This window comes from Peromyscus californicus, unplaced genomic scaffold (genome assembly GCF_007827085.1).
Source record: "Peromyscus californicus insignis strain IS unplaced genomic scaffold, ASM782708v3 Scaffold_13__1_contigs__length_99412109, whole genome shotgun sequence".
NCBI lineage: Eukaryota > Metazoa > Chordata > Mammalia > Rodentia > Cricetidae > Peromyscus > Peromyscus californicus.
In genome coordinates this window covers 19104127-19116222 of record NW_026294424.1, presented here as the reverse complement: position 1 = coordinate 19116222, position 12096 = coordinate 19104127, and positions in this window count along the sequence as shown.

The window sequence follows — 12096 nt, the reverse complement described above, 5'->3', positions numbered from 1 at the left end:
AACAACAACAAAAACCACCACACCTTTTAGCATATAAAGGTAAATTTTTTTTTTTTTTCGTTTTTCGAGACAGGGTTTCTCTGTGTAGCTTTGCACCTTTCCTGGGACTCGCTTGGTAGCCCAGGGTGGCCTCGAACTCACAGAGATCCACCTGGCTCTGCCTCCCGAGTGCTGGGATTAAAGGCCACCAACGCCCGGCCATAAAGGTAAATTTTTAAATGCTGTTAACTTCAAAGTGCAACTGCAGTGTGCTTACTTGGTTAGTTTGTGTGAGGATAAATGCAACAGTCTGTATACAGACTCATGGAGCAAGAGAAGCATTCTATGAATCATCTTACTGATACCTGCCATCTTGTTTAAAATTCTATCATATAAAATAGTAATTTTCAAGTAAGAAGAATGTAACCTCAGTATAGTGCTGCAGGCCGCAGGAATATGTCATAAGAACTCAGCCGGTTATGGCAAAGTCACCACCTGGAGGGATCAGGGAATTCCTCCAGAGGAAGCCAAATTCCAAGGAGTTTTTGGTGTTACTTGGCTTGTTATATATCAGCTGTATTCTTTTATGAAAATCGTGTGTGCCTTCATAGTTTTCCCAATTGACTTTTCTCTAAGAAGGGCTAAAAGTGTGGACTGATGCACTCTCTGGACATACACATTCCAGGTATTTGCAGAACAGCCTCAGGAAAGGCTTTCTCTGGAATCAGATATCCCCCTTAGCCACTTTCAAGGACTATAGGAAACACCACCTAGGTGGGTGCCCAACTTTCAAGGACTAACAGTGATAGCAGCCCACATGCAAGTCCCTGACTTAAGGTAAATTCCACAAGGGGACACCACCTAGGTCAGGTGGACATTAAGTAATAGCTTTATACAATTTAGCTCAGACCCTTCCTTCTTACAGCCTTACTAACTTTAGACCTTTAACTCCTTACCTAACCACTTTCCCAAATCTTACCTCTAGTTCCAGATCTCCCTTTAACTACCACCAGATGAATCTAGCTGTACACTAATGACTGAGTACACTTTCCCCCACCCTGTAGAAAAACAGTAGCTAGCTTAGAGCCACAGGAAAAAGGAAGGCAGATTTATTTTCTCCCATTGACCTAGCAACTTATAGATTTTTAACATTTTTTACCAAACACATTTAAGATTATAGTTGTGCACATAAGATCCCTCTTCTTAGCTATTACCGAATTTAGCCTTTAGTTAATTCATTAGTTACTTCCCCTTTGGGTTGCAAATGGTAATTAACAACTATTGACCCTCTTTGTGATTCTTATCACCCCTCCATTTGATCCTGATAACAGACAATCACTGCCTGAGGAAATTCAGGCTGGGTGTCCTGGGTGGAGGGGAGGATTGTGATTTTTTAAGATATATAACTGTAAAGCAAGAGACGATGTGTGAATTAAAGCAAATGGACCAAAGAGCTTTGCATGCATAGATTGATTCACCAACTTTAAGAATAGATTCTCAGCTGGTTGATAGATTCTTCCCCGGACCCTGGAAAAGAGACTATTAGGGGATGGATCCCAATAGTCTCCGTTAGTATAGAAGAAAATCCTCTTAAGGAAAAACTAGTTAATAATGATGCACTGGTGCATACACAACAGGAATTGTTTGGTGAATTATTTCACTGTCATTTAGGAACATAAACAACGAGCTTCAACATGAGAGTAAAAATTTACATTTAAGACACACTAAAGAAAGCTGTGTGACAGATGAGTGAATGAGTGAATGGAGATAAAGGGTGGAGGAAAGAAAGAATGGCATTGCCTGGGAGAGTTCTAGAAAGGGTGCTTTAAACTTGTCTGAGACAAGGAGCATTTAAGCCAATGTGGAAACTGTAGGGAGTGGTAGCTAGTAGACAAGAGGATTTCTCGTTCTGTCTTGTCATCACTCTTTACGCACGGCCCCTGTGCTAGGAGTACTAGATGGAACAGTTAATCCAATTGATGGTTCTGAAAGGTCAGAAGGCCCAGGGGAAAGGAGATGTAATAAGTATCAAAATGTCTATTTTTTTTTTTCAAATTCAGCAGAGACAAGAGGTATTCATAGACGTTTACGACCTCAGCAATCAAGAAAAGAAAGAGCGTTACAAAAGCTAGGTTACATAAACCCAAAGGTCTATGGTTTTTCACAGCCACTGAAAGAGTCCTTGTGAAATAATTTAATGTCATTTCCATTTTAATGAAAAGTCCTTAATATCAAATACTTAGCTTTTCATTTATCTGTCACCTAAAATAAACTGAAATAGCCAATATTTAGAAACTCTTGCAAATGCAACTGTAAGTACTGTCAAGTCCTTCTGCTGTTGGATAGATTGTTTCATATGGTTCAGGTTACGTATATGAAATCCAATTTCTGCATAGAGTCTGTGATCAAGCTCTGCAACCTAGTTCCCATATTAGCTAGTGCCTTTAAATGACCTCAGTCAGAATTATTTGATCTCTTTTAAATGTAAGCTTCTGAAGATAGACACAGGGATCCAATCTGTCTTCCTCAGACTTTCAATTGTCATTTAAATATAAGAACATTTTAGCAGTCATTATCAAACCTTAAGTGTAGAAAATTTCCCTAAGCTACTTCCCACTTAAAAAAAAAAGCAACTTAATTGCATTTCAGATCATCTCTACAAATGAACCTTCACCAAATTAATGGTCATGCTTCCTGCTGAAATTTTTGGGGAATGTAGTAGATAGGATTCAGAAGAAAATAACTGAACTTTAAAAATTTCTCTGAATGAAGTCTCCTCAGACAGTCAGACAAATTCAGTAAACATGACTTGACTTTTTTTATTTCACTGAGATAATAATAGGAACCACCTCCTTTATATTTCAGAATCAATCTTTAATTTTTCTAGATAAGCATATTAATAAGACTACAAAGGAAGTTCAACTAAGCTTACTACAATCCATCATGGTCCTTTGTAGCATGTTTATTTCCAAACATTGAAAAAATAAATGTATAAAGCAAATTCTAATAAATACTGTGAGTTGTATTTCTCTCACCACCTGAAACACTAGCCTTTCCAGGATCACTGGATTTTTGGAATTTACACCAGTTGAGTGCTATTGAGCTGACATATAGCTTTCCAGATGCTTTAGCCTTTCAAGTTGAGATGAGAAGGTGGTTTTCTGCTCACTGTCATCATCTGTGACATCCAGCTCCCAGTGTTTATTACTCTCTATGAACACTAAGAACAAACACAAATGCAAGCACTGTTGCTCCCCTTAAGGCATGTGGGCTTCTCAGAAGACTAAAGGTTTGCAGACATATTTTGAAACAGAATGTCTATGGGAGATCCGTCATAGGATCTCCCCAAATAACAGCAGCCTGGCTCTTGGACTGGGTAATCTTGTAATCTTCTTTTGTCCAGTTACCTCGACCTTTATTAAATGATACACAATTATTCTTTGTAAACTCTCACTGAAGTGTCTCTTTCACCCAGGTGTGTGTGGTTCCTGTAGCCCTTTCATCCTTTCTTCACACCATCCACCAGTTTTGCCTCTCTTGTTAGTCCATACCAAACAGCATCAGCCAAGCTTGGCTTCTACCTGTTCTTCAAAAATGCCAGATGCCCACAATAAAATCTGGGTGTGCTTACTGCACTATGTAGGACAATTCACCATGATATGCTGATCATTTGAGAAACTAGCATTTCAGGCTATTCCACTCCATGGAATGACCAGTTTGCCATTCTATATTAACATTCTTAATACTTCCTAATTAATACTTCCCTTCTTTGTTTACTTAGGGGTACTTTTGTGAGATGCTACCTTGAAAGCTTCCCACTGAAGTTATACTCATATCCACATCCTAGTATAACAGTGAATAACATATATTTGTACTGTACATTTCATAAAGCTTGAAGATAAAATTCAAGATACTTTTAAAAGGTAAAAATAATATTAAGTGGGTAAAACAATGAGAAATCAGGTGTGTATATCCGGGTGCTGATATTAAACAATGCATACACACCAAATATAACAGACATAAAGAAGCTACTGTGATCAAACAAACCACCCCTTGACCTCTCACTTGTCCTACAAACCTAACTTACAGAAGAATGAAAGCATGGCATCTCAGCCTCCATTGTTTCTTCTCCTTCATTTTGAGGCAGGTTCCTATTTGACTCTACAGCAGTTAAACAGTTTCTGTCTAAACTGCCTCATCCCTGTTCAAGGCTGAAGATTAAGACATTGTCCAAAGCTTGACATTTCCTTAAATTTTAGAAAACAACAGTTGTTGTTCTGAATCATTTGTTAATTGTCTTTCTTTTGTTAGCTTGCTAAGTATCTGAGGCTGAAGTCAAACAGTGCCTTCCTGCTCTGACAGCAAGAGTTGATTCTGACTTGTTTTGATGAGAGAGAGAGAGAGAGAGAGAGAGAGAGAGAGAGAGAGAGAGAGAGAGAGAGAGAGAGAACATGAATTTTGGTAGGTAAGGAGGTGGTAAGGTTCTGAAAGGAGTTGGGAGAGAAAAGAGATTATGATCAAAATATATTTTATGAAAAAATTCAATATTTTTTTTTTTTAAAAATGAAGCACATCTTATGGTCAACTTAGGATAACCCAAGGAAGGACACTACAAAATCTACAATCTTATGAGCAGGTGATAGGCAGTCAGGAAGGACGCTGCAATTAAGCTGTATTTAAAACCTAAAGCTCAGTAGGACATAGTGCCTTTAATCCCAGCACTCTGGAGGCAGATGCAGGTGGATCTCTGTGAGTGTGAGGCCAGCTTGGTCTACAGTGAGTTCCAGGACAGCCAGAGCTATACAGAGAAACTCTGTCTCAACAAACAACAGAAAACAAACAAACAACAACAACAAAGAAATGAAGGAAGGAACCTAAAGCTTGAGCCATTGGCCACGTTTCTTTTATCTGCTTTTAGCCATTACTCCTCCCTCTTTAATTGGTTGCTGAGGGGGAAAAACGTTGCTGAGTCGTTTATTGGAGCTTCCGTAGTGGGGGAATCTGCTCTAAAACTTTTATTTCAAAAGCATTATAGGGAGCCCCATACATATGTGTAACTTTTTGTCAATTGAAATAATGCTTCAATAAGCATATTTTATATTAAAAAGTAAAATACAACATTACAGAATTAGTCCACAGTGTGGTCTGCTCAAGTAACACTCTGACTGAATGAGAGAATCCTATTTTGACCTTCAAGTGACCACAGTTCAGTCTGCCTTAAAGACTGTGGGCATCAGTAAACAGTAAGAAACCTGCAAACCTGCAGCAGGATAACTTGCCATTTACCATCACAAGCATCAGTATCCGCTGGCTTCTAAGAAGCAGAGCAGTTTTCTGATCAGCATGGGACTTGAGGAGGGCTGTCAACTTGATTACTGGAAAGTGTCCCCTGAACTGAAAATAGCATCAGAGCACAAATTCTGCCTGTGCAGCTGAAATGGCTGAATGTTTCCTTCCCAGAGGCTGATGCCGTCACCCCACAAGACAGGCAGCCTGCTGGGGAGGCAGCAGGCTGCTATTGAAAGGACATACAGTACAAAAGACAAAAGGATTTGGTAACCAAAGGAGATTCAACCACAGCCGCATCCCTGGAATAGCTCCTTCCTTCTTCCTTTCTTTCCAGTCTGAATGGATCTGAACAGGAAAGCACTTGTTTGGACAGGCATGATTTACAAACGGGGAAGAATGGTGAGGATGGACAGCCACTAACCACATCTTTGTGGAAATCTTGTATAGCTCTCATGGAGTCCCTGGCTATCCGCCAGTTGTGGTGATCACATCAATATTTATAACATCGCACCAGGGTGCCCATGTTCCCCAGCAGGAGCGATTAATGTGTGATATCAACACCTATGACAAGGCACATTTTATTTCTGTCAACAAACAAAGCACATTGTAATCGCTCTGTCAGCTGCATACTCAAGCCTTTTATTTTATACAAACAAACAAAGAAAAAAAGTAAAATAAAACAAACAAACAAAAACCCAACATCTACAGCTGGAGCTGAAAGATAAATGTTGAAATGTAGTCAGTTCTTTACATTGATTTCTTCAATGGCAGGTGGCCCCATCTGTGGCCTGTATCAGTCAGCTCTGGGGAGAGGGGTCCAAGAAAAGCCTTGCTGCCTAGGGTTTTCAGGCAAGTATTTATCATTGCGAGACAAACAGGAGATACAAGCAATGTTCTGAAGATAACTGTCAAATAACATTACTAATAAAAATGACAGAAGAGCTTAGGAAATTTTATTACTGATTTCATATTTATTTAGATATTTTTGTTGTTGTAGCTGTGGCTATTTTTGCTTTAAGGCTCTGCTGTGATAAGTGATATCTTAGCAAGAGTTTCTATTGCTATGTTGAAACACCATGACCAAGAGCAACTTGGGGAGGAAAAGGTTTATTTAGCTTATAGTCCTACATCATAGTACATCACTAAAGGAAGTCAGGATAGAATTCGAACAGGGCAGGAACCTGGAGGCAGGAGCTGATGCAGAGGCAATGGCAGGGTGCTGGTTACTGGCTTGCTCCTCATGACTTGCTCAGTCTGCTTTCTTATAGAACCCAGGACCACTAGCTCAAGGATGGCCTCACCCACGGTGACTGGGCCCTCTTCCATCAATCACTAATTTTAAAAAATGCCCTATAGGCTTGGCTACAGTCTGATCTTATGGAGGCATTTTCTTAGTTGAAGCTCCCTCCTCCCCGATGACTATAGTTTGTGTCAAGTTAACATAAAACTAGCCAGCACATGTGGTGTTAAGTTTTGAGAGTTAGAATGAATTGGTGCAATGGATCCCTGTTGGCCCCATTAACAGGCAAAAGCATTTTATACTGTTGCTCACAAAAGAGGTAACAAATACCAGTTCTTAGGCAGGAGAAAAGTGCAGACTCGTTTACTGAACTGTGAGAATAAGTGAGCTTTTCCAATAATGAAGGCTCATGTTCAGGCCTGCAGATGACTTAGATGGCTGGGTACTGCTTATGGTGGCTTGTGGAGAAGCTGTGAAACCAACTCAGTGACCTGAGTACCAAATCTTCACTCCCAGAAATGAACACACTCGAGCTTGTCATGGTCCACATGACTCTTATAGAGTATGTTCTTAGTACGTCTAAAGTTGATGAATTGAGTATGTCTTCAAAATTCTTCTGAAGCCCAAAGGAACAGCTGGTTGTAATGCAGGTATCCCAGCCCCGAAGTGACTACTTGTCCATGTTCTTTATAGTAATCAACTCAAGAAAATGGAACAGAGTACCAGCCATGAGGTTCCTGAAACTTGATTAGAAGTTGCTGCTGCTAGTCAGTATGTGTAGTACTGGCATCTTGTGTTCTCAGCACTTTTCCTACATTATGTCATTTAGTTACATAATTGGCTCACTATTTAAATTATTTACTCCATCTATTTTGGAGATGAAGACATAACGGCTTGTCTTAAACAATGTGCCCAGGCTCTTCCATACAGTAAGCAATATTCTGGGAACCTGCGTGTTCTTCTGACGCTAGTCTTTGTCTTTGATATAGCAAATTATTTCCTGAATGACAAAGTTTAGAGTATTCAATAATTTATTCCAATAACTTATTTTTTTCTCAAAATTATTCTATGTGTCTTGGGAGACAGAGTACCCTTACAATGTGTGACTTGATCCTCAGATGCTCACAGTCTTAGGAGAAAAGTCAAATATACATAAGTAGAACAGTTAACAAATGATTTGAGACAATAATTGAATGCTAACAGACAGAAGCCAAGTGCCTGTCTGTTATCACATATAGAGTCACACCTTCGAAATTATAAATACAGTCTTAAATGTAATTCTTTCTGTGTGGGGAGGTGGTGTACTGGGATTGAGCACAGAGTCTCTCACATGCTAGGCAAGCTCTCTGCCACTGGGCAGCATTCCCAGCCCTTAAACATAGTCTGTCATTTATCTCTGTCCTCTGTATGAATGAGGCTAACTACTTAGCTTTGATGTCTTTGCTTTGCCAATATATCTTCTATATCTACCAGACTCATATGCAAGCCCTGTGAATTATGTGTATAAACACAGGAAGAGTTATTGCATGCCATGACTCTTCCAAATATCAGGAGACAACAATGCACCTTTTATTCACCCCTGCAAGATGGCGTTAAAGACAAAGTGGGACAGCAAGGTGTTTCTTAGGATTAGGGAGTTTTTGTGCACCCAAAGAAGAATAGCAGTAAAGAAGTTAAGGGCTACAGAGGCAGACCCAGGGCACCAGAAGAGAGCAATGGTGTCCAGCAGGGAGGAGCAGAGGAGAGGCAGCACTTCAGAAAGAGCTCTCAGAGCCATGCCCAGTAACTTCAGGACTACAGACCAGACAACGGAAAGTCAACCCAACACACGCCTGAGTGGATAGCAGGTGTAACTTGACTGTCAAGAAATAGCCTTTCCTCTCAGGCCTTACCTCTGTAAGAGGCCAGCTTTGCTGGACCAGAGAGTGCAATATTTAAGAGAAGGATTAGGATGCTGTGGGCGAAACTATAATGTTATGAGTGGCTAAGCAAGGGCAGGCTGAGAATCGGAGTACTTACTTCTCAAATCATAAATTCAAAGATAAATTTAAAAATAAAATGTTGCTGAACTATCAACAGAATTTGAGGTAAGTTCTTTGAGGGGTGAATTCTGCAAGTAATTGTCTTCCAAAGTACAGGCTAAGCTGAAGGGGCAGCATATGTAGGACAATCATTAGATTTTCACAGTGATGAGAGTTGAACTAAACATAATGAAGTTTATATAAATCACGTGAATCTACCTAGTTATGCTCTGTCAGCTTCATTAGATTTACCAAGTTTTACCATCTATAGTAGATGGTATTTGATTAATCTCTGAAGTTCTTTCTTGCATTACAGTAAAAAAAGATAAAATGGAGCAGGATTGCCTTTCTTATATTAAGAGCACAACCGCACAACCGCAGATTGCTGCTCTTGGGGACTTGGCCATCGCTGTCTTTTGAAAATGTCTTTGGAAAAAAGGCTCAGGGGAAGTTTCAGTTACGTGATTATCTCCTATGTTTCTCCTTGTCATCTGGACCAGCAGGTTATTCTTCAGTGACAGGTCTTGAGAGAGAGGACCAGCAGATCAGAAGACAAGGAAACAGGAAACTTTGGGGTTGGGGGTTCTTGCACAAGCTATGACTCTGCCAGTAAAACTTGTAAGAAGTGCAGAACCTTGCATAGTATTTGCAGGAGAAGAAAAGGACAAAGACATCAGAAAGTTAATCAAGCAGTGTTGCACACGGAGAACAGAGAGTATCTCCATGGCATCACAGACCAAACTCATAAAGCAGCCTTGGGAATGATAGCTCCAGTATCTTCGCGGGGAAAGCCAGTTCCAAAGAACAGAAACCTTAACTCCTTCAAGGCTCTGGCCCCAGCCTCAGACTGGCCTTGCCAAGTTTTCTCCTGGGCTAGTTCACAGAACCAGGTCTTTTGTTCTTTCAGCAGGGCCTCTGACAGAGCCCTGGATTGGTCCAGCTCGCAACATCCTTGCAAGTCCCAGAGACTGGAGACAGGTGTCCCTCAATCAGAGTCGACTTAAGATGTAGTCTTCTTAAAATTTCCACTGCAGACTTTAGATGAGAAACTTATAGAAAACATTGGGTTCCTTCGTATCTTAAAATGACCTTCCTCAGAGATTCTTTGCCACTAGAAAGTCTCAGAAAAGCTAACCATTGGGCAATGTCCTCATGTTCTTGAGAAAGAAAAGAGTCGAGAGAAATCCCTGGTGCTGTTCTTCCTGTTTAATAGAAACCATCTACCCTTTCATCTTATGTGATTTCCCAAACACAAACACTGGTATAAACTCTGGCTTTCCCCATGCTATTTCTATTCTAATATTCATGAGTTAGAGCCCTTGGCTCTCCCTTGGTATTGAATGTCTGTCTTTACTATATGTTTTCCATTTATGTCAGGATATTTCTGAATCCATAGCAGATGCCTGTCGACCAAGAACTATTTTCAATTTATCTTTTTCCTGTGCCTGCAAAATGAGATGGCTTAAGAACATGTTGTTTCTGTCAGTTACCACTAGGTGGAGGCACAAAGTTTGAAGTGCTGAATAAATGTCCCTGGTCTGAACTTCTGAAAGTTCAAAGTAATCAAAGTGATCAAAGTAATACAAACTATTGTTGTGTTCTTAAATGTCTGTAAGTTCTGTTGCCAAGATGATTCTGAGTTAACATATTGTTTTACCTCATTAAAAGGGGAACACACACAGGCTATATGAATAATGACAAATCTAAAATCCATATATTCTTACTAGATCTGAATAATGTGTGTATATAGAAAGATGGTTAGCAAAGAGGAAAATGCTTATACAGCCTAGCTATAGCCAAAGACAGTTTGTATCATACTTTAAAAAAAAATGCAATAGTTTAGTTGAAATTCAGATGGAAGGAAGGGACGTTTGAATACAGAACTCCATTTTCTGCTCATGTCTGTGTTTTCATGCAGGTTACTGATATGTGTCCAGCCTCCTCATGTCCTATAAAAATATATTCTCAAGTTCCTTTTGATAGCTTTAGATAATTAAATTTATGATTAACACATAGAGGAAATTGTTATTTCTTTTAAATTTTATTTATTAGTAGTGTGTGTGTGTGTGTGTGTGTGTGTGTGTGTGTGTGTGTGCATTCATGTGTGAGCACATGCTTGTACGCACATGTATACATGCACATGATGTTGTGAGAGGGACATTTTCATGCCTTGGTATGGATGGGTGTGGAAGTCTCAAAACAACTGAGGGCATCAGTTCCGTCAGCACACCTTTATGTGAGTTCCAGTCACGGAGCTAGGGTCACTAAGCTTGCACAACAACAGCTTTGCCCATTGTTAAAGTTACACCTTTAACAAAGGAATTTCCAGTATTAGTAAACTTGTGGAGGGAGGGTGGATGCTTTTCTTTCAAGCCTGAAATCACACAAAGGAAGACTGGCTCATGTTGAAATACAGAACAGATGTGATTGATTTTCTTTTCCTTCACAAAGGCACTTGGACCAAGGCAGAAAGATTGTCCCTGGATTTGTTACGACTTTGAGAAGGGAAATTTAGTGTGTGATTTCTTGGCATGAAGTATCACAAAGCTAGAGAAATTTTACTGATAGCAGTCCTTTAAGTAGGGAAAAAAAAATCCCTGGACTTTTTACTCCATAAAAGGAGCTAGTAATACCTGAAATGGAGTGGGGTCTGAGTAGATGAAATGGGAAATACAAATAAAAGGAAGATTGATTTCAGCATGATCTGTGGTCCCTTACCTACACGAGCCTCTATGAGCCTCAGCTTCAGGCTATGAACACATTGAAGCCCTTGTTATACAGGCTTGGAAAGGAAAAACAGAGAATTAGTGAACATGCTCCTCAAGAACTATTCTTAATAACTATTCTATCACTAAGTATTTGGGGCAAATACGTTTTGCGGTTGTTATTTGTATTTTTTTCCTCTAGTCCAGTGAATTCATTCAGAAAATTATTACTACATTACAGGAATGTTATCTTGCAGCAAACAAAAACCTATTAAATTTGCATGCTGAATCTTACATTTATCTCTTAAAAATTTCTTGTGCTGTGATTTTCAAAAGAGTAAGACTTCATTTAAACAGATATTTGTTGATATATGATTGGGACCCCATGGCTACAAGCAAAGGGTAGTAGAGGTATTGATAGTCTTTGTCTACTACCTACTAAACAGTAACTGAGAGTCATTGAGTTTACTCCAGCTCGAGTCTATAGTGGTCATGTGGTTGTTACTGCTTCTTTTCCTCTGTGATTGATTTATTATTGACAGTTTCTTTAATGATAGGTTTCTACCACTGTTATTACAGCAAATGTCTTGTAAAATGAACAAGCTGTGAACAAATAAACTAATTACCATTTACCTAGGATTTTTCAGATCTGTATGAGCTTAGACCCACTTGGTAATATGAACAGGTATGAAATTTTCTAATATAACTGTATTTTATTCTCAGGGTTTTAATAAATGATTATAGGGTTAGGGGTGGAACAATACAATTAAGACTCAGTATTCTCCTTTGGAAAAGAAAAAGGGGAATGGAGAGGTAAAGGGTATTAAGGTAGAATATTGTATCTATTAGTAAACTGATTTAG